The sequence below is a fragment of the Phacochoerus africanus genome, chromosome 1 (assembly GCF_016906955.1).
Source record: "Phacochoerus africanus isolate WHEZ1 chromosome 1, ROS_Pafr_v1, whole genome shotgun sequence".
NCBI lineage: Eukaryota > Metazoa > Chordata > Mammalia > Artiodactyla > Suidae > Phacochoerus > Phacochoerus africanus.
In genome coordinates, this window is record NC_062544.1 from 166,523,997 (window position 1) to 166,547,324 (window position 23,328).

At 35.7% G+C, this 23,328-nt stretch overlaps 1 long non-coding RNA gene and 1 pseudogene across 4 annotated transcripts; one reads left to right on the forward strand and one right to left on the reverse strand.

Moving 5' to 3' along the window:
- Nucleotides 1-237: 237 nt before the first annotated feature.
- LOC125112558 (uncharacterized) lies at nt 238-13,884 on the reverse strand. 4 transcript variants are annotated; one of them, XR_007131176.1, is made up of 5 exons: nt 13,666-13,884; nt 13,240-13,283; nt 9,311-9,357; nt 8,208-8,290; nt 238-314 (listed from the first exon to the last, which is right to left on the reverse strand). It is a non-coding gene; the product is annotated as an uncharacterized LOC125112558 (long non-coding RNA). The 4 variants fall into 4 exon arrangements; XR_007131179.1 differs by lacking the exon at nt 13,240-13,283; XR_007131180.1 differs by lacking the exons at nt 13,240-13,283; nt 13,666-13,884 and adding an exon at nt 10,735-10,764.
- Nucleotides 13,885-22,613: 8,729 nt separating this feature from the next.
- On the forward strand, nt 22,614-23,094 carry LOC125112566 (60S ribosomal protein L21-like; annotated as a pseudogene).
- Nucleotides 23,095-23,328: the final 234 nt, after the last annotated feature.

Below are 23,328 nucleotides of genomic sequence, written 5' to 3' on the forward strand. Positions count from 1 at the left end.
CATGAGAATGTGGGCTTGATCCCTGGCCTTGTGCATTGGATCCATGAGCTGTGGGATAGGTCAAAGATGACGCTCGGATCTAGCATTGCTGTGGCCACAGCTCCAATTCAACCTCTAGCCTGGGAACTTCCATAAGTAGCAGGTGTGGCCATAAAAAGCAAAAAAGAAAAGAGGGAGAAAGAAAAGAAAATAAGGCCTTAGATAAGGATAAAGGGTAGATGCAAGCTTTCATTCTTCTTCAAAGTTGTTCAGTGGCCTCAGGACTGGTTCTGGTGGTCCTCCTTTCTTGTTTTCACACAATGGGAGTTTCAGTTCTGCATAAAAAAGCAAAGATATTGTAAAGTATATTCCTTGAAGAGAATCCAGGACCCTGCCCCAAGACTGCACTCTTGTTTCCTGACTTCCTCTTTTATCTCTGTATCCCCACCCTTCCCTGATTAGCAACTGCCCTTTGGAACTCAGGTAGGTCATGAAGGTTAAAGACATACTCCCTAAAAACAAGAAATGGGGGACACAGGAAAGCTTGTGTTTGCCCATGAGCCCCACAGGACTTCAGCAGGTGTGGCTATAAAATATATATGTATTTATCAGCCGAGACTTTTTGCAAATAACCTCTTGGACCATTTATGTGATTTCTATGACTGGGTCCTAATTTTTTTTTTTTTTTTTACTTTTGGAATGTTTGATTTGTGTATGTGTTTACAAATTGTAATATTTTGTAACTGGTGGAAATGTGTCAAGGTTGTTTGGCTTGCCAGTTTTTAGTAAAATCATGTCAACAATTCCTTCCTCCCTAGCTGTTGTTTAATTTATCTTTCTTTTTTGCCTATCTTATTCTTACCTAAAGTATCTTGAGTTTCTACTATTTCCTCATCCATTTAGGTTTCAATTCTCTTATTAATATATTGTGCTGGCCTTTCATTTCACTGTTTTTTAGAGTTCCTTTTTTGTCTTAACATGTTACAAACCCAGCTAGTATCCATGAAGATGTGGGTTCAATCCCTGGCCTCACTTGAGCTGTGGTGTAGGTCACAGACATGGCTCAGATCCTGAGTTGCTGTGGCTGAGGTGTAGGCTGGTAGCTCCAATTTGATCCCTAGCCTGGGAACTTCCATATGCCATAGATGTGGCTCTAAAAAAAGCAAAAAATAAATAAATGAATAAAGTTTTTTTTTTTTTAAGTAAAATGGCTTGTTAAAAGGGTCTCTTTCTGTTGTGCTGCGTCTGCCACAACTATTACAATCTGGAAGCTAACAGAGTCCCTAAAATGTTTAGTATTCTGATTATTACAAGAAACCCTTAATAATTAACCTCAGTAATTTTTTTTTTGCCAAAATTAACTCTTTAGATGCCTAAGAATTAAGTAGGTTTAAAGCTAAATAGGAAAAGGATTTGTGTATTCAAAAAAGGTACACAAATGCAATGATAGTAGCAACTCTGAAAAACAATGACCACTGTAGAGAAGGAGGAGCAAAGGGAGAGAGTTGGCATGGTAACAGTCTAGAGGCTTGGAGGAGGAATAAGTGAAGGTGTGCCTTTTGGACATCTGCGGAAGGGGTGTTGTCCCTGGTGGGTGTGGAGCGGAGGTTGGTTTTACAAGAAAAGGGATAACTGCAGACTAGATTCAGCTGCTGCTCCTGGAAGGAGCTGCCTCTGTTAGGATGAAAAGCATTGCTGGCATGATGCTCACAGTAACAGCAAATAGATACAAGCCCCTGGAAAAGAGAACATCTTTTTTTCCTTCCCCCAGTTTTTCATGTCCTTCTGATGTCCCTATGGCCAGAGCTCAAAAAGCAAAGCTGACAAAGCTGAAATGTGGTCTGTGGAGTGTCAGCCTCAGCAAACACATATGGAGCACACAGAGTGGACTTGAAACTGAAAGACAATTGCTTAATAACTGGCACACTCTCACAATGGTTCATGCCAGGCTTTTGTGCTTGTTTTTGATTAAATGCCCCGCTTTTTCTTCTTTATATGTGTCTGTCACTCATAATGGATTAAGGTGCTTTGCCTAATGTCCAGGACCCATTTGGCTATTCCTAATCAGGATCATGATTTCTAAGGTTATATGGTCACCCTTTCCCCAAGCTTCTTTGGGATCCATTTTGATCACCAAGTTGTCCTGGTAGATCAAAATTAAATACAGAGAGATAAATCCTTTCATTGTTTCCTCCTCTTTCTGAAATACATCACCATAAATTCCCATGGGGTGACCTATATACATAAATCAGTTTATCTTTTCCTGAGTCCACCTCCATGATCGTATATCTTACATCCTCCATGGTGTATATCTTCTGAATAGTCATAGGATGTGTTAATGACAACTCTGGCTAGCTTCTTATAAGCCTCATCCCTAGCAATAAATAGAAAATCCCTCAATCCCATCTTCAGAGAAAATAAATTCTTTATATTCAGATATTTTCTTAACTTAGCTTCCTTGCATTAAAGTCATCACTTTTCTTTCCCCAAAGCTTAATAAATAAATATTCAGACATTTGATTTTTTATAGTATGCTCCCTATGCCCAAATCATATACTTTTATTTTTCTTGTAATTCAGCTTTTGTGTGTTCTCTATTCTATTGCTTTACTGTCTCTGCTTAGGTTCTACCAATGCTATTTTAATATTTATACTGTGTTGAATCTTCTACTACAATCTCCAGATGCTCTCAAGTGCATTTCCTTTCTTCTTCCATGGACTTCAGACCATACTACTTCCTCAGAACTTAAAAAATTCTGTCTCCTTTTCCTCCTGCTGCCTTCTCTCTGCCCCTTTTGCGTCACCTCAAGATCTCACTTGTTTTTCTCCTCACTCTTTCACCCCTACTCCACATGGGCCCTTTCTTCCCATATTTTCATTCTCTTCAGACAGAATTCACTCTCACATGATTTTTTCTGTCATTCCTTTTAAAGTTTTATCAAAGTGTACTTGATTTACAAAGTTGTGATAATTTATGCTGTACAACAAAGTGATTCAGTTATATAATGGATGTATGCACATCCATTTATTTTTCTGATTCTCTTCCCATACAGATTATCAGAGAATATTGTGCAGAGTTCCCTGTGCTATACAGCAGGTGTCTGTTAGCCAGCCATTCTAGTACAACAGCCTCACATAATTTCTTGCATGATTTGGTTATCAGTAATTTAAGAAAAAAAGTACAACATGCAGTTTAAATAGATGCCACTGACATGCCTTTCCTTTTTCCACATAAAATATCTCTTCTTACCAATCATCATGCTCAATCATTTTTTTTTAACTTTACCTGTGAAGGGAGGCAAAACATGCCACCCCTAAATGTGCCACTCTAGCATGTGGATTATTTTAAGCTGAAGGCACTCAAGATCCAGTAGACTCATAACAAGTTTTTACCTCTGCCTTAACAGCCTAAAAGTATTTAGGTAGGAGACAGGCACCAGAAAGAGAACTATTACCAGAGACAACACTTCTTTTTTTCCCAATATGAAAGACCTATATATATGGCAGGTCAAAGATCTAATTAGCAAATTAGCAAACATATCATTTACTTATTGTCCAGGGAGGCCCCCCCTCCTCCCCCAGGCTCCATCCTATTCTTGAGCTCAGGATGGCATGGGAGTCTCAATCACCTGACAACTTTTGAGTTTGTCTTTTGGGGGCTGTCTTATGTACTTAATAAAATGTGTTTGTCCTCTGTTAATTCTTATTAAACTAATTTAATTATTAGACTAGCCTAAGAATCTAGAAGGGAAGAAGGAAGAATATTTTTCTCCCTACAGACATATCTTGGCTTTGAATTTCACATGCACTATCATTCTTCTCTTTCACACACACACACACACATACCCATACAATTAAAATTCCTGGAAGATGGATAACATTATCTTCCCTTTTCCACAACCATTATACAACTGGATTCCCTGGTACAAATCTAAGATGTTCTGCCATACATTGGAATTGTTGAAATAATATAATATTAAAGTGAAAAAACTCTGCATTATGCAAGAAAATGAAATCAACACAAAATTCTCAAATAACATAGACTTACTTTCTTCTGATACCATCCAAAATGAACCAAATCTCTGATGATCTTAATCTAATGTCAAATTTTCTAATTCCCAGGGCCTGGATTAGTATCTGTTTTATACTATATTATAAAACTCCTTTGTTTTATTCTCTGTGAATTAATAATTATAATACTTTGCATTTTCCAAAATCCTTTCAAATATTTCATTAGTAAAGCAAACTACATAGAAAAAATAATTTCTATATTACAGATGGAAAAACTGGAAATATATTTAGTGATGTTCAAGTTCATGGAGAAGTGGCAAAACTAGGACTTAATTTGGCTTTTCTAAGTATAATCTCTTTCAACTACAAAAGGGAATTTCAAGTCATTACTATATCATATCTTGCTAGCAAGATCCCTACACAATTTGAGAAATAAATTGACATGGAATAAAAGTCTCCCATTAGACATTGTTATAAAACTTTGTTATAAATTCTTCTGGAAAGCTATTTGGCAATGGACATCAAATACCATAAATATCTTCTTACCCTTCAACTTAATTATGCTACTACCATGAATCCATCTTTAGAGAATATTCTGAAATATGAAAATGATTCATGCACAAATATGTCCATTTATTTATAGCTGGAATCAAACTTCATGCCAACAATAGTGGAAGGTTAAATAAATGCAGTAAGTCCACAAGGTAAAATTATAAACAGCTGTAAAAAGAAAGCCCATGATGTGTTTCTATTGCTATGAAAAATTGTTATTCTGTAAATGTCAATGGAATAGGACAGGATTCCAATATATATATGAAATTATGACCACAGCTGCCACAAATCCTTATCCAATATATCTATTCGTTTGTGTACATTTAAAGTGGTCATTTAAAAGTTTTATTTCCTTAAGTGCATTATTAAATTAATGCTGCTCTCATATTCGATGGCCTTTTACACTCAAGGAAAAATATTTCTTAAAATGCATTAAGGAATTTTGGAATAAATATCAAAAAATATTAAAAGTTATTTGGAGAGTTCCCATTGTGGCTCAGTGGTTGATGAGTCCGACTAGGAAATGTGGGGTTGTGGGTTCGATCCCTGGCCTTGCTTAGTGGGTTGAGGATCTGGCATTGCTGTGAGCTGTGGTGTAGGTCGCAGAGGCAGCTCAGATCTGGTGTTGCTATGGCTGTGGCATAGGCTGGTAGCTATAGCTTTGATTGGACCCCTGGCCTGGGAGTCTCCATATGCCGTGGGTGCAACCACAGAAAAGAAAAAAAAAAAAAGTTATTTGGAGTAGTTGAATTATGGGTAATTTTCTTCTTTTACTTTTCTCTATTTCTCCCCAAATCTATAAGTTATCAAACAATAGCAACAGCACAGCCTCTAATTAAACAAAGTCAAACTAGCAAAGATGGACCTGCGGTTGGAGCACTATCCCATGACTAAGAGACTGTTGGAACAATGGTAACAGGTCAAAACTCAAATATGAAGGTTCACCTAATATTCCAAACCCCAGACAGCTATCATGATTGTAACATGAGAGTCAAAGTAGTACAATGGGGAGAATGCCTGAGCCAAACCTATGCTGACTACTTGAGTATAATAATTAAGAAAATATTTTAAAATTTCTTCTTAAGATGGATGACTGGAAAATAATTTTTTCCTCAGTGTCTACCTATACCCAATTTCTTAAGTAATTGAAAGCATTTGAACCCACAAAGGCCAGCATGGCATAGTGGTGAATATATTCAGTCTGCAACCAGACTCTGGATTCAATCTTTTTTGTGTGTCTTAAGCAAGTTGCTTAATCTCTCAATATGTAAAATGGGACTCATAAAAGCATGTATTTCAAGGCATTATTATGTTACTTAAATAATTAATTAGTTACAATGTGCTTAGAAAAATGCCTGTGTGCATAACATAACTACGCCATCCTCAGATATGTCTCTTTTCCATAAGGAATATTTTTAGCAGATTATTATTATTATTATTATTATTATTATTATTATTTATTTGCTTTTTAGGGCTGCACCCACAGCATATGGAAGTTCCCAAGCTAGGGGTCTAATTGGAGCTATAGCTGCTGGCTTACACCACAGCTCACGGCAACACTGGATCCTTAACCCACTGAACAAGGCCAGAAATCAAACCTGAAACCTCATGGATACTAGTTGTATTCGTTTCCGTTGCACCATGATGGCAACTCCTAACTGATTATTTTTAAGAGGCAACAGAGATGGGAGACACAGGAGAAACTCTGAAAACAGAGTAGAAGTTACCCTTTTGCAAGGTAAGTTTACATTTATGAAGGAAATCTCCATTCGTTTCTCCCTCTCTGTACCAGTAAGAAAAAGATACCTCAAACCATAAGAAACTCTTATCTATGGAGAAGGCAGGACTTAACATCTGTACAACAATCTTAACCTTGGTGTTTTTCATAACTTCCTTTCACTGGCTGCCCTCAACATCATTCTTTTGTCTTTTACTGAAAGTGATATTTAAGGTGATTGCTCGGGTTATTTCAGTGAGTTTTCCTCATTTTTACTGCTTGTCGCCCATGTAAACATGAGATATTCATGCTTTTAAACTTCTGTTTGTTTTTCTATTATTAATCTACCTTTTATTACAGAGGGATCTCAGCCAAGAACCTAAAGGAGTACAGGGAAAATTATTTTTCTCCCCCCATGCCTAGTACATAATGAGTACTAAATAAGTTTTGTTAAATAAAGAAAAAAAAGAAATATTGGAGTCCCTGCTGTGTTGCAGTGGGTTAAGAATCCAGCATTGCCACAGCTGTGGCAAAGGTTGCAGCTGCAGTTTGAATTTGATTCCTGGCCCAGGAACTTCCATGTGCCAGGGTCACAGCAAAAAAGGAAAAGAAAAGAAAGCAAAGGAAAAGAAAAAAAAGAAAGAAAGAAAAGGAAAGGAAAAGAAATAAAAGAGAAAATAAAAGAAAAGAGGAGTTCCTGTTGTGGCTCAGTGGAAATGAATCTGACTAGTATCCATGAGGACACAGGTTCTATCCTCGACCTTGCTCAGTGGGTTAAGGATCCAATGTTACCATGAGCTGTGGTGTAGGTCGCAGACGCAGCTCAGATCTGGTGTTGCTGTGGCTATATGTAGGCCAGAAGCTACAGCTCTGATTTGACCCCTAGCCAGGGAATCTCTATATGCTATGAATGTGGCACTTAAAAAAAAAAAAAAAAAAAAGATAAAAGAAAGAAAGAGAGAAATCTTGAAAGAAGGTCAAGGTTTGGTTCTGGATTTTGTTCCACTGAAGTGTGGACTCAAGTGTAAACATCTATTACTGATGTCATCTCTTGCCAAATATGGAAAGATTGGCGTGATAGTCAGTTTTATTCATTAACTTGGCTAGGATATTGTACCCAGTTTTAGGGGAGAAGAAAATAATTTTCCCTCTACTTTTCTAAGTTCTCATTTGGGAATGCTATAATAGAAGACAGGTAAACAAGAGAAAAAAAACTAACAGAAATTTATTAATATGTCTACCCATTGTATACATGGGAGACATCCAGGGGGAAATGAGTAACTCTTAGGGATAGCTTAGAATTCAGGTTTAAGTCCCACCTTTATTTCTTTATATATTTATTTATCTATTTATGAATTGTATCTATTTGAAAAATAATTTAATGTAAAATGAATATAAAGCATTAATACAGGAATCATGATGCTGTGGCAGCACAGATAAGCTGTCTCTGCTATGATAAACCTGTGGTCTTCTTTTGTTTGTTTTGGTTTGTTTTTGTTTGTTTCTTTTATTATAGTATAGTTGATTTACAAAGTTGTGTCAATTTCTTTAACTTAAAAACAAAGGATAGAAGTGTGTCAGGGGAGCTAGTAGGCAAAGTATAGTAGACAAAATTAAGATTTGTTATGCATAAGTCCATGCTGTCTCCATTGTAAGAGTTTCTGATGATTTAACCTATCTATATATAACCTAATGTCTCTGATTCTCTGGTAGAACCTTGATTCATCAGTTGTCAAAAGTGCTGGGCCAGATAATAGATTTTTTTGCTGTACTTAAAATTTATGCCTAGATGAGCAGAAGAATAAACCAACTAAGAGATAATTGTGTCACTACTATTGAAAGAGGACAAGAACCTAATTTAAGGGTTGTTCTTGGAGTTAACCATACATGCAAGCATTTTTTATGCAGAAACACATCATTTGACCAATTTATACCAAGGTGAAACTCACCAGCATCCAGCTACTGAATCCATAACCACCAATCAACCACACAGAGAAAAATATTGTCACAGGGTGACAGTTGATTGAGTTTCCTATGAGCAGGGAAATGGGATAGAGGTGGGGGAAGAAAGAGGTTGATGAGAAGTTAATCACCACTGTTGAATTTCACTTCTGTAATGAGTCACCTGAATGCTACTCTTTAGGAGAAAATAATCAAACTGACATAGCTCTGTAAATATCTGAGTCAGAGCAAGAGAGAACACATTTAAAATGAAGAAATAAACTGGAATAACCAGAAGCCTATCAGTTTTACCTTCACCTCTCAAGACAGGACCCAGCAAGTAAGGTCCTACTGGGTATTTATGCCCTTATTCTAGTTTAGAGTAGCTTAATGTCAATTTAAAGTCTAAATTACCTCTTCCAGTGGGAGTTGACCATGAATTTAAATTCTCTTGGTAAAAACTTTCCAAGAGTAAATCATTTCTAGAACATCTTTAAAAAATTGCATCACTGAAAATGAAATTATTGTGGAATGATATTGTAATCAGGAGATTATGAAAAAATGCTTTAAAGCAGAAAAGAATACAAAAAAATAATGATTAGTTCTTATGTTTGTCATTTTTAATTCCATGATTTTTTAGTCTGCTGTTTTATGATATCTAAATCATTTTATATTCAGCATTTCAACTTTAAAAATCAAATCCAGTGCTATTCAATATAAGGTAGAAAAGTTATCTGATTAAAATTGTGACCTTTCAGTTTTTTTTCTATTCCAAATTTTACTCCACTAGTTTTAAACAATATATGTGTAGAAGTAACTTCATCAATAATGCTGACATTTTCTTGACAGGGAATTCTAACTTTTTTCCACTAGGGAGAAAAAAAAAACCTGCCTTCTTTGATGGAAGAAAGAAATAAGAACTGCATTAAGTTTAAAACCTGTATCTTATGTCACAAAAAAAGGGAAAATACAATCTGAAATTGAAATCAAAAGAAAGTTATTTGTAGAAACTTTGACTCTTTGAAATATTCAGATTCCAAAGGGACTAGATTATTTTAAAAGGAAAAATGCAAGATCAAAGCCATGAAGAAAACTGAAGCCAAAACATCACCTCATATAAAACAGGCCACCGGAGTTAGTACATGCCCAGAGTCTAAACTGGAAGAAAATAAAAAAATAAAAGACAAAGATGTGACATATAATGCCAGCTACAAAAAAAGTATGGAACAAGGTTACATTTCTGAATCAAAGTTACATTTTTTTTTTCAGTTTTTATGGAAACCCAAAGAGAGTGATTCTGTGCTTTATGAAGTATGTTTTACCAAAAATTACTTTCACGAGTATGACATGAAGCAGGTTTCTACAAAGTCAAAGCATTTGATGTTCTAGGGTGAAGAAAGAAAGAAAAAAAAAGAAATTTTGGTCACTGTGAGATATGGTTTGTTTTGTTTTGCTTAAAGTATTATGCATAATATAATCAGTAAAGATTGTAATTATGGCTGGAAATAAACAGCAGTAGTCAAAATTCTGATTGAATAAATTTGGGGTTTGTTTTGATAAAGAACTGAACTTTGATAAGGATAAAGCAATACTTTAGCTTATCTTGGAGTGCCATTGATTTAGAATTGCCCTGTCTTCATGGATTGTCTCTTACACAAGGCCTTTAGAAATTTAAATCTTTTCAGTGACTTGAGAGGGGCCCCAAGTCAGAGGAGGGTGAACTGTGAAATACTACTTTCACTTGTTCCAAATTTCCCTATGATCAGAATCAGCACCAGAAGCCTGCATTTAGCCAAGTAAGTCTCTTCTATGACTTTCTAATTCAGCATAATTAATTTGATACACTGATCTAGTTTAGTCTGTGTTTTTTCAGATGCCACAGTAAGCGATGACTAACATATTTTATTGCATTTTTAACCAAAGTGATGAGATAGTAAGATTATAAGCTTCATTTCTGTCTGGAAGCTTTTAAAAGACTGCAGTCATATTTATTGTTTCTTCTATAGTGTTAGAAACACTATTTCATTCTCCTTTATGAGGCATTGCCTTTACCTGTATGTTTCTTTTTCTAAGAGTTCCCAGGTTCAGTTCTTGGTCTGCCTGCAAGTGACATTCTTTTATCACCTCTAAGTTTTAGGAGTAGTGATAAAGGAAATTTGAATATCTGAACCTACAAAATGGAGGATGCCAGGCCTGCATCACAAATGTATACCTAAGTCTGCCCAAACTTATGGGATCCACCTCACTATCTAGGAAACCTAATGTAAATTAATTGCAATCCTCCAACTCAGCTTTACCAGTTCACCTTACCCTAGAGAATAGGACCTGACAATCTTACCAGGAAATCCCTAACCTCTTAACCAACCATGCCTTATTTCTGCCTTGTTGCTTTTAATGCACTAATGAAACTGACAGTATTAATGGACTGAACCTAGCCAGAACCAGATTGGGACTTAAACCCATGTGCCAGGACTTGAACCCAGCCTAAACCCAGATTGGGACTTAAACCCAAGGTTTTAAATTAGAATCACTCACCCCATGTCTGGACTCACTGAGGTTCAGGATCTTCATGTCTCCACACAGAAGGAATTCAGCCAGAGACAAAGTGGTAGGCAAGAAATAGATTTATTAAGATAGGACACTTGAGAGAGATGTAATCGGGCAGGCAAGGAGGCTCTGCCCCTAGGATCTGGTGGGCTATAGTTTTATCATCCAAGGGAAGTGGGGGTTGGAAAAGACTGCCTCTTCCTTTCTGGGAGTAGTAGCTCCTCCTAGGTATCTGGTAAGGCATGTATTCAAATCAGCAGAAGGGTGGTCCTCAAACTCCTGCCCTTGGTCTGAACCCGAATGCAGGCATAAACCCATCCCTCACTCAAGGACCTGAGGCAATTCTCACACTTCCACTAGTCAAGCAAGCCTGCCTTGGTCTGATAGCTTTTTTGAGCAATTTATTTACTTATGGTGATCTCCCAATGTCCCCTAAGTTTCCCTCATTATCTGTGGTCCTTTATTGGGACTTCTAAAACTACCTGTGCCCACTCCATCCCTATCACTAATGCTTCTAATGTGAGTTCTATAAACTCACTCTCACCCAAAATCTCTTGGGAAGAGTTGAAACCAAGCGGGACCTTGTGAGACTCCCAGGTATAAATTCTTTCTGTGTCCCAATTTCTTGTTTGTAGGAAATAAGCTTTGTTCAACCTCCTAGACCTTCTCTAAGTTCCAAATGGTTGCTAATCAGGGGAGGGTGGAAATGCAGAAAAGAAGGAGGACGAGGTAAGAAACAATAATGTAGCCTTGAGGCAGGGTCCTGGTTCACCTCAAGAAATATAGATAACAGTACCTTTGAGTTCTTCTGCAGGAATGAAGGCCCCCATCTAGATGGAGGATGGTAACTTCAGGCTGAACCCAAGATTCCTAGAGCAGCACCCTCTTCCCCTACCACTGACCAATGAGAAGACAGTCACACCCTGCAGCCCTCACCCCAAATTTTACCTATAAAAACTTTTCCCCCCAGATTATCAGAGAATTTGAGGTTTTTGAGCACAAGTCACATGTTCTCTTTGCTTGGCCCTGCAATAAAACTTTGCTCCAAACTCTTGAGGTTTTGGTTTATCTGGCCCTGCTGTGAGCTGGGCACATGAACTTGTGTTCAGTAACAGAGTGCCTCACTGCTTGGGAAGCATGGCACTCCCCCATCCATGGATTATTTTCCTTTAAAAAAAGGATATCAAACTCATTCTAAACTGTATTTTGGTCATTCAGCAGTAGATATCAGAGCAGTTGCCTGGAAGTTTGAAGAACTGTTTTCAAAACTGGAAAACAGTCCTGTTGCTTATAATAGCCTTATTACACTTAATGATATATTTTTAAAAACATTTAGTGTTGTAAAATATATATACATAGCACAAAATTTGCCATTTAAACCATTTTAGAGTGTATAAGTCGGTGGTGTTAATTACATTCACAGTGCTGTGCAACACTTAGCTCTACCTGTTTCTGAAAATTTTTCATCATCCCAAACAAAAATTGTAGCCCTTAAGCAATAACTTCCTATTCTGCTTTCTCCTCCATTCCAGGTAACTTCTGGTCTACTTTCTGTAAGGGGTTTACTTTTAAGTATGGTATCTCTGGAATGATCCTGATTATAAATTTTGGTTTATTCAATTAAAATATGGTGGGAAAGAACAGATTTTTATTGAACCAATGCAAATAACAACCTTTCTATAAAAAGCGTTGTTTACAACATTTGACCATTTGTCTAATTAGCTTTGAGGACAAATCTAATCAATAAAAATCATTAATTTATAGGTTAACTTTTTTTAAGTTCTGATCATAACCTTTAGGTTATCATAAGATTATCTTAAGTTTTTCCATTGGATTTTTTTCCCCAAAAAATCTGAGAAGGTTTGTTGGGGCAAGACAACATTCAAAGAGAATTTTATTTCAATTGGCACAATATATGCTGTCAAATTGAGGATTAGAAACAGGCCAAGGAGAAATAAAATTGTTTTATAATATACCCATCAAAAGATATAATATTAGCTATAATCGAATTCCCCTTATGTCAGTTACAGAAAATCCTACATAATTAATTCTTTATAGCCAGGACTTGGTAGAAATCTGCTTTCACAGAGTCATCTGTTTTCAGACTGAAGGTCTGCTTTTCCTAATCCAATCCCCTGGGAGAGACTAACAAGTGTCTGTTCTGATAATGATGCCGGCTGATACCTAAAGATCTGCTCTCTGGGTGTGGGAAAGTCAATATCACTAAGAGTTATCAGGAGACTGGTTATTATATCAAAACATAAAGACAAAATGATTACAGTCTTCACTATGATTTTGACAATATTTTCAAATAAAAATAACAGAACGTTACATTAATTACAAGGAATGTGAGCCCTTTCAGAAGAGAACTTCTGACTTTGACTTGTAAATGTTTCCCAAACAGGACAAAATCACACAATGTCACAAAAAGTTAACAAATCCTCAAATGGAGATGTTCTAAAACATATTTGAGACCAGACTACAATCACCCACCTCGATCCATTTACAAAGAAGAGGGAGCAATCACTGGGATTTCCCTAAAATCATACAAGCATATAATAAATGGACAAAGAATAAGAACAGAAGCAAATATCATCCACTGGAAAAGCATAATCAAATGGTCCCTGAAACAAAATATTCCAATGCTGCATGAAGCAGAAATAAAACAGAAATAGACTCATAGCAAAAACTGTATCACCATACATTAAAAAGTCACTTTGGAGACCAAGTAAGGACACTGAGCACCTTGAGGTATATTTATTCAACAGCTTATTTTGCTCAATTCCATTGGGAAATTTTCTAGATAAGTCTCCATAGATCCTCCAGAAACTATGAAACAAACAAACCAAGTAAGCAAGGAAGCAAGCAAAGAGAACTCTTAGAAAACTTAGATCATTCTATAAGTGAAGATTTTCTTACTTGCAATAAAGAACTATTCCAGGCAGGTCAGTTTTCAGAGCAAGTAGCTTGCTGGAAGAAGGAATGAAGTCTATATTTAAAGTTCAAATTCTTATTCTCCAGTTGACAATTCTGATTCGCTAGCTTCTGGGTTGCTGTCAAATAAACAGAACTCTCAGTCTTTCAGAAGGAAAAGATTGTCGTAGCATATTTCAGGATGCAGTTTTCCAGATTACAGATAATAAGATCTAACAGAGGCAAGGAAAAGAAGAAAAAAATTGAAGAGAAAATGAGAAAAATGCACACATGTGCACAAAGTATATGTTACATGTAACATATACTATATACACATAGATAATAAAGCATGAATACATTTTTATAAAAGTCTGTATTTTAGAATGTACACAGACTCCTTTCTTTTTTTACAGTTCAGTAAAAAAATGTAAAATAAAATCTGAGCTGAAAAAGTCTTAGGTTTCGTCTGCTTCCAGAAACCAGTCTTTCTAGTTATTCTACCATAAAACATACACTGGGCATGAAAATTTTATCTTGATTTTGGTGACAAATACATGTTTTGCCATGGGTATTTACAATTCTTCCATTCAGTTGTCCTGCAAATTAGTTTTGGCTCTAAATGGAACTTGCATTTTAAGACCAAACTGAATCTGTCTAGTTTCCTCATCACTGCAGTAAAATGAATTTTAATGCTTTCTATTGATTTAACAGTACATCTACTTCATCACTCGCTTTCTATAAAAATGTAACATAAGCACATTTCTAGGTATGAATTTGCCTTCCTCACTAAGCTTAAGCATGTATTGCTTTTGATTTAAAATTAGAGACCTGTGCCCCTTCCTTTCACTTGAAATCATAGAGGCCATTGTAGGGTTATTATTTGGCCTAATTTTGATACCATCATGTCTCAGGGAATAGGGGGGCCTGAGGACATGGAGAGAGATGGGGGAATAGTAAGTCAGTGAAGTAGGCAGAATACACACAATATTTATAGATTAAGTTTGCCATCTTATATGGGCATGCTTTGTGGTGCCCCAAACAATTACAGTAGCAACATCAAAGATCACTGACCACAAATGACCATACCAAATATAATGAAAATGGGGGTGAGTTTATTTATGTAAGGCCCCAGATACAGTGCCTGGCACCCTGGACCCCTCTCCCTCCTTCCACTGCAAGATAAACTGTTAGAGGAGACCAAGTTTTCTTATAATCAGATTCACTTAAAGTGAAGTGCATCTTTAATCTTAAAGTTACTTTATGTGATTAGGTCTACTTAGCTCTAAAGAGGAATAGAGCTATTATACAATATTAATTGGGTCATTGAAGTACATAGCATGAAGCTTGATACATAATTAAAATAACTGAATATGTCTAATGCATCTCTTTAAATGTTTTATTGATATTGTTGGCTGAACACGAGAAGAAAGTGTGAAGTTGCTGTCTTTGTGGGTCAGATTTCATTATATAAACATCTCAAATTTAATCAGGAAGTTATTATGTTAATATATTCCATTAACAGTGGATATTTATTTTCTGCACCTAACAATCTACAATCTTGAAAACTAATTTAAATAGAACTTTTTATAGCAATTCTGTGAAAACTGTGTATATTCATTAAATGAAGGATCACTTTGCATACCAGCACATCTAAAGTGTATTTTGAAATGATGCAGGATAAACAACAGATGTGTCCAAGATATATTTTTCTTCAGTTGCTAAGGCAACATTGTTCAGTTTTAAATGAGTGAGATGATGCAGAAAAAAGACCAGGAAATAATTCCTATGGGCACTTGATTCAATAAGAAGTTACCCTTCATATTTACCAGTGCAATGCAGCCAATATGGTTCTGAAATATTCTAGTATTACATTATCTGTGTTAGATTTTATGTTTTATTATTTAGTCAATATAGCAAGTTATTCTATGGGCATGATTTTGGACAGCTCTCCACATATCTCCACCTCAAATTCATTGTTTATTGCTTACCTTCCTAAAGGAGATCTGACAGGGGTCTCAGCATTTCTCAAGCTGAGGGTGTAATTCTGATGGTGACAAAAGATAAAATTGTAAGAATCAGAAAGTAGATTTCCAAATACCGGGAAGAATTAGGTTGGTAACAGGGTGCCTATTTTCTCATTCTCTTCTTATTTAGGAAATCTTTCTTTTCTCCCATTCATTCCTGATTACTACCCACCCTCATTATTATGTATTCACTTCTTTCTCCTTCACACAAGTTCATTCAGTGTAATTGTTAACTCCTCTTGGACCAAACATGTGGAAGCTTTTACCAGCACTTTTTACGATAACATGGAAATTACCATTTATAGTTGACCCTTGAACAATGCCAGGTTCAACTATGTGAGTTCACTGTACACAGATTTTTTTAAAAGTATATTGGAATATTTTCTTGGATATTTGTGACAATTTGGAAAAAAAAAAAGGCATTGCATGGGAGGTGAGAATTCTACCACTGAAGCACCAATACCTTTGGAAAAAACTTGGAATTAAACCACTCTAATATAATCTGAGAAAAAGCAAATTCACTGCATGACAACTTAAAGCAAAAGGAAGGTGAAGGATCTAACATTGAGGAATTTAATGCCAGCAAAGAATAGTTTGATAATTTTAGAAAAAGATTTGGCTTAAATAGAGTCAGGAAAACAGGAGAAGCAGCTTCTGCTGACCAGTGGCAGCAAGTGAGTACCCAGATGCCATGAAAAATGTCATTGAGGAGAAAGGATATCTATCTGGACAAGTTTTTAATGTAGACAAAAGTGCTCTCCCTATTCTGGGGGGAAAAAAACACAATAAAGAACACTTTTTCAATAGGAGGAAAAGGGACCAAGATTTAAGGCAGGAAGGGATAGGTTAACTCTACTGTTTCGTGCAAATGCAGTTTATAACAAGTACTCCCTTATCTATAAAATTGCTAAATCTTGAAGGGAAATGATAAACTCCAGCTGTCAGTCTCTTAATCACATGGACAATAAACTCTTTTTCTGTATTGGTTCAATCAATGCTTTGTCTCTGAGGCCAGTGAAGAGCTGCCTTTTCAAATTATTCTGATGCTGGGCAATGCCCTTGGTCACTCAGAACCCCATGAGTTCCACACTGAAGGCATCCATGTGGTCTATTTGCCACCAAGCACAATGCCTTTAATTCAGCCTTTAGGGGGCCAAAAAAAATTTTAAGTCTGATTAATCACCATTCTCTGTGGAAAGGATTGTCAACACTATGGAAGAGAACTTCAAGAGAGATGACATCATGAAAATATGGAATGACTACACCATCAAAGATGCCATCTTTGATATAGAAAAAGCCATGAAAGCCATCAAGCCCAAAACAGTAAATTCCTGTGGATAAATAATGTGTCCAGATGTTGTGCATAACTTCACAGGATTTACAGCAGTGCCAGATGAGGAAATACAGAGATTGTGAATGTGACAAACAATAATGGAGGGGGATGAAATTTTCAAGATACGAATCTTGGAGAAAGACAAGAGCTAATAGATAGCACATCAGAGGAATTAACAGACTATGACTTGATGGAGATGAGTACTTCCAAACCAATGCCAGATGATAAGGAAGAAGACATATAAGACACAGTGGCAGAAAATAAACTGACATTAGAAAATCTGGCAGAAGGGTTCTAACCATTCAAGACTACTTTTAACATCTTTTATAACATGGACCTTCTATGATAGCAGCAATGAAATTGAGCAAACGGTAGAAGAAGAGTGATACCATATAGAAACATTTTTAAAGAATAAAAAAGAAAAAAGTGAGATAGAGATTACAATGTATTCCCTTAAAGTTACACCCAGTGTGCCTGCCTCTCCTGCCTCCTCTCCCACCTCTTCTGCCATCTCTGCCACTCCTGAGACAGCAGGACCACCAACCCCTCCTCTCCTACTCCTCCTCTGCCTACTCAGTGTGAAGATGATGCAGATAAAGACCTTTATGATGATCCACTTCCACCAAATGACCAGTAAATAATAATCATGCTTCTACTGTTAATAAATATTTCTGTTGTGTGTATGTCCATGAGTATCTTCATGGGAAAATCTAATAACTGGATGTTAAAGAGCTGTATGGGACATCTTTGCGTCATAATAGTCATCATCATGTACATTATATGCAAGACTTGTACTGAAGTGTATTGCCCATCCTTACATACGCATAAGGTGAGTGATATTTAGCATAAAACTAATAATATGCTAGTTTTCTTATTGCTTTATGACTTTGCTTTTAAAAAGATATATTACCTGGGAGTTCCAATTGTGGATCAGCAGGTTATGAGCCTGACTAGTATCCATGAGGATGTGGGATCAATCCCTGGTCTTGCTCAGTGGGTTAAGGATCCGGCATTGCTCCGAGATGTGGTGTAGATCACAGAAGATGCTCAAATCTTGCATTGCTGTGGCTGTGGTGTAGCTAGCAGTTGCAACTCTAATTTAATCCCTAGCCTGGGAACTTCCATATGCTGCAGATGGGGCCCCCCAAAACAAACAAACAAACAAAATTACTCTTCAATATGCTCCTCTCTTTCTTGCTATTGAAGAGACTGTTTATCAACCTATCATCATAGGTAAGCTGCTTTTTAAAAAATGGAAAAATGTTTCTAATACTCTATTTTGAATATGACTCTAGTTCTGTATGATATAAAAATTTATAATGATTCATTCATTAGTGTATAGGCTAGGCTACAATGAAGCAATTGTATTGAATATACTAGACTATCATAAAGTTATCAAATCGCCTCTTTGTTATCAATGCATAAATCATTATACCTGTAAATCAATACTATTTTTTTCCACATTTTCTTTTCATTTTTGATGTCAAATGTTGATAAAATGTGTATCATCTGCAGCGTATTTTAGCAGACAATATTGATGTAGGTACTGACAGACAAATGATTCATCTTGTAAACAAAGAATGTAAATTTATGTATTGATAAGTACAATACAATACTGCGAATGTATTCTCTTTTCCTTGTGATATTCTTACTAACATTTTCTTTAGCTTATGTAATTGTAAGAATACAGTATATAATATATATAACATGAAATATGTGTTCATCACTGTCCTTGTTATAAGTAAGTCTTCCAGTCAACAGGGGGCTATTAGTAGTTAAGTTTGGGAGAAGTCAAAACTTATGCTCAGATTTTCAACTGCAAGAGAGTGGGTCCCCTTAACCTCTGCATTGTTCAATGGTCAACTGTAGTCACTATTTTCTTTTTTTTTTTTTTGGTGAAGTCATGTGGGATAGAAAAAAAACATGAGTCTTCCTCAAATAGTCCAGAGTGAAAAAGTTATGGGAATCAGTGTGGCTCCAAGATCCTTGACCAGAAATATCAGAACAACCACAGAGCACTTGATAAGAAGAGAAGCATAAAGAGCAGTTACAGAGCCAAGTGATTCCCATCAATAGAAAAACAGAAATTAACTATGATTCCAGAAAGAATGCTGTTGGCTAACACATTTGGCCTTATTCTTTAAATGTCTGTTAGGTTATTTTAGTGTTTAGTAAAAGATTTATTAGAACTGTATTATGAAAAGGCAGTGAGAAAGAATTTGTTTTTGTTTTTATTTTTTTTAAGGGCCACAGGTGAGGCATTTGGAAGTTCCCAGGCTAAGGGTCAAATCAGAGCTATAGGTGCTGGCCTTAGCCTCAGTCACAGCAATGCAGGATTCAAGCCATGTCTGGGATCTATACCATAGCTCACAGCAACACTGGATCCTTAATGCACTAAATGAGGCCAGGGATTGAACCTGCCTCCTCATGGATACTAGTTGGGTTCTTTACCATTGAGGCATAACAGGAACACTGAGAAGGAATGTTTAAATGATTTAAGAGTCAATATGTCTATATATATATGAAGTAAACTTAAGGTTAAATGTCCCCCAACATTTTTTAAGAAATCATTTTACTAAAAAAGAGAGCTTCTCACAAAATGTGTTGTTTTATATGAGAGTGTGTGAAATTAATAGTTCTTTTCTGAGATACTTAGAACTTGAAATAAAACTGGAATGTTATCTCAACCTCTGCACATATTTAACCGTGTAAAGTCTATTTTGAAGATTTCATTGTCATAACAAATTTGGTACTTTAATCTTAGAACGTAAAAAAAAAAAGTTAAAAATTTCCCTTACTAAAATGTGCACAATGCTAACAATTTTAGAAGGTGAATATTACATTTTATTATTAAAGCATTAGAAATTTCTAAATGTGATTCATATGCCATATTGCTGTAAGACTTCATAAACAATAAACCACATCTTTTCTTCATTACACAAATTGTAAAAGTAGAGACCGAGAAATATGGAGCATATTCTGAAGACATCTCATCTAAAATGTCCAGTAGTGGGGGAATAAAAATTATTTCTCCATTTGTCAGTTGACTTGGGTTTTTCCAATGAAGTTTAACATGTGTTTTAGAGATGGGATTTTATCAATGGTATTTTCTCTGATATTTATTATTACTTCTAAATCTATTATCATTTCAATATTTGGAACAAAAGAAGACATCTGGGAATAATAAGAATGAAAAAATATTTACTGTGCTATCAAAAACAATTTTAAGCCCTAGCTAAACTATTTTGTAAGTTAAATTCAAATATAAAAATAATACTATTAACCAGAAACCCTGAAACACAGAAGCCATTTCTTTGAAACAAATGAAAATAATCAGCAAGAAGAGATAAGAGAAAAAATAATGGAAGAAAGAGAATTTAAGCATCTAATTAGAAGATAATTAAACTAAAAATTCCAATTATTGTGATTCATTTGGAACAATTTTTAAAAATCAGAACCCTATCAATTTTGGGAAAAAAAAGTTATATAAATAAACCACAAAGGAAATTTTACATGTATTACTTTCAAACTACTATATATTTTAAAGTGGAAGTAAGGGGATATTTTGAAAGTTATTTGACCCAATTAAGTCTTATATTCCCACAAAGAAAGAAGGAAAAAATAAGAAATAGGATAAAAGGAAGGTGAAGGAGTAAAATGTGCATGGAGTAAAGAGAAAAAATGGAAGTAAGAGAAATGGAGGATGTGGGTATGGCCTCATGGAATACAAGTTGCTCTAGTACTCCACTAGATAATATAGATACACCTCCATCCAACTCGATTAAGAAAGAAAAAGAAGGAAAAGAAGCAAATAAACAATATTGGTTCACAAACTGGATTCCCCCCCCCCCACAAAGGCAAGGGGAGACCAAAGAGGAAAAACACTCCAGATTGGTTTGTGGCAGGTTTAACAAGGAAATTTAACATATGAGGCCTGTTTGGGCTGTGGCAAGATAAGTAGGTGTCAGCATCCACCTGCCAGAATCTTAAATGACTGTAGAGAGGCCTTAACTGGGTTCAGTCACATGTCCCATCCAGAAGATCTCAGCAACACGTGCTCCCTCGAAGCTGAGGCTTTGACTATGGCTGCCGCTGTGGGGACATTTCAAGGAGCGAGGAGCCTCTCATTACCCAGCTCCACCTCTCAAGGCAACTGGCCATTATGGCCTCTTAATGACCTTCTCCAACAAAAATTTACTAAAGGAGACCTAACTATAGCCAAATATTTTTCCCCAAAAAAGAAAAAAAGCAAAATTATATATAACTTTACAACAGTAAATCTGAAGTTCTATCTAAATTTTTTTGAATAATACAAAATTTGTCTCAAGAATAAGCAATGTACTCACTTTGGAAATAAAAGAGCACAAACTAAAAATTATGCACAAAATGCAAGCTATTACTGGCAATTTTACCAAACCTTCAGAAATAGATATATCTTATATTGTACAGCTATTCCAGAGCAGAGAAATGTTATGCGGCCCATGTTTAGTTCCAAAAATATTGTTAAGACTTTAAGCTAAGGAAAATGGGTATTAAGGATAAATCAAAAATATCAAGGAGATGGTATATGCAACTGTGACACATACCAATGAAGTAAGACCAAAAGCAGAAGATGAAAACAAAAACCATATGGGTAGAAATACTGGAAAGAAATAATCATTTTCAATGTGTTACTCTACTTAGCAAATCCAAGAAAATAGTGCTTTAAACAAAATAGAATTAATGTAAGATTTCAGTCAAGTTACTATCTTCAAGATAAACATAAGATTAGTGAGTTTCTTATACAGTAGTAATAAGAATCAATTACTATAAATATTATATTAAACTATAACACAGGTTATTTTGTTTATGTCCTTGATGTCAGGAACACCTTCGAAAATCAAAAAATTACATGTAAAGCTATGGAGAAAATGCTTGCAATTTTAACTACATTTAAATTTAAAATTCTGCATGAAGTTAAATCTTAATAGATAAATGAAAATCAAGAAGCTAAATGAAAAACAAGAAGAAAATATGTTAAATAAAGAAAATATTGAAGTTCCTGCCATGGCACAATGGATTAAGAATCTGACAGCAGCAGCTACAGTTGCTGCGTAATTGTGGGTGTGGCAGAAGTATGGGTGTTGGGACAGCATCTGTGGCTCAGATTTAGTCCCCTGACCCAGGAACTTCCATGTGCTGAGAATGTGGCAATTTAAAAAAAAAAAAAGAAGAAGAAAGAAAATATATTCAGAATTCATACTCAATCAAAAAGTGGGAAATGTGTAAACAAACACTATTGTCACAATGTAGAAAAGGGAGAATATAAAATCATAATGAGCTATTTTTATGCATTGGATTAGCAGGAATGACAGACATCAATGTTTCCAAGTATGTAGGAAGAAAAGAGAGTATTTTAATACTCTTAATAGTGGAAGTTTAATACAGCCACGTTGGCCATCTTTATTAGTATTTAAAATATGTGGACTCAGTAATCTTGCAGCTCTCTATCTTAGATGACTATGCTCATTTATGTAAATAGGAACAAAATCAAAATTTTTATCAAGAAGCATGGCTAAATAACTTTGGCCTGCAGCACTATCTTCCAGTAATTCACCAAAATGACCAACACAAAGGGAAAGAGGAGGGGCACCTGCTATGTGTTCTCTAGGCCTTTTGGAAAACATGGAGTTGTTCCTTTGGCCACATACATTGGATTCAACAAGAAAGGTGATATTGTAGACATCAAGGGAATGGGCACTGTTCAAAAAGGAATGCCACACAAATGTTACCACGGCAAAACTGAAAGAGTCTGCAATGTAACCCAGCATGCTGTTGGCATTGTTGTAAACAGTTAAGGTCAAGCTTCTTGCCAAGAGAATTAATGAGTGTATTGAGCATATCAAACACTCTAAGAGCCGAGACAGCTTCCTGAAACGTGTGAAGGAAAACGATCAGAAAAAGAAGGAAGCCAAAGAGAAAGGGACTTGGGTTCAGCTGAAGCGCCAGCATGCTCCACCCAGAGAAGCTCACTTCATGAGAACCAATGGAAAGAAGCCTGAACTGTTGGAACCGATTCTTTATGAATTCATGGCATGATAAGTGTAAAGAAACTAAGAGACCTAGACTGTTAAAAAAAAAAAAAATGTTGAAGCAACGTGTTGAAGTACAATGCAGCAGGAAAAGTAACATAATATATCATATTGAGATATAGAATGATTCCTCAAGACATTACAGGAAAGAGAGTTATAGAAAAATACATACAATATTTATGCAAATAGAAGCAATACACTTTTATATATGCACTTAGGTCTCAATTCTATAGACTAATAA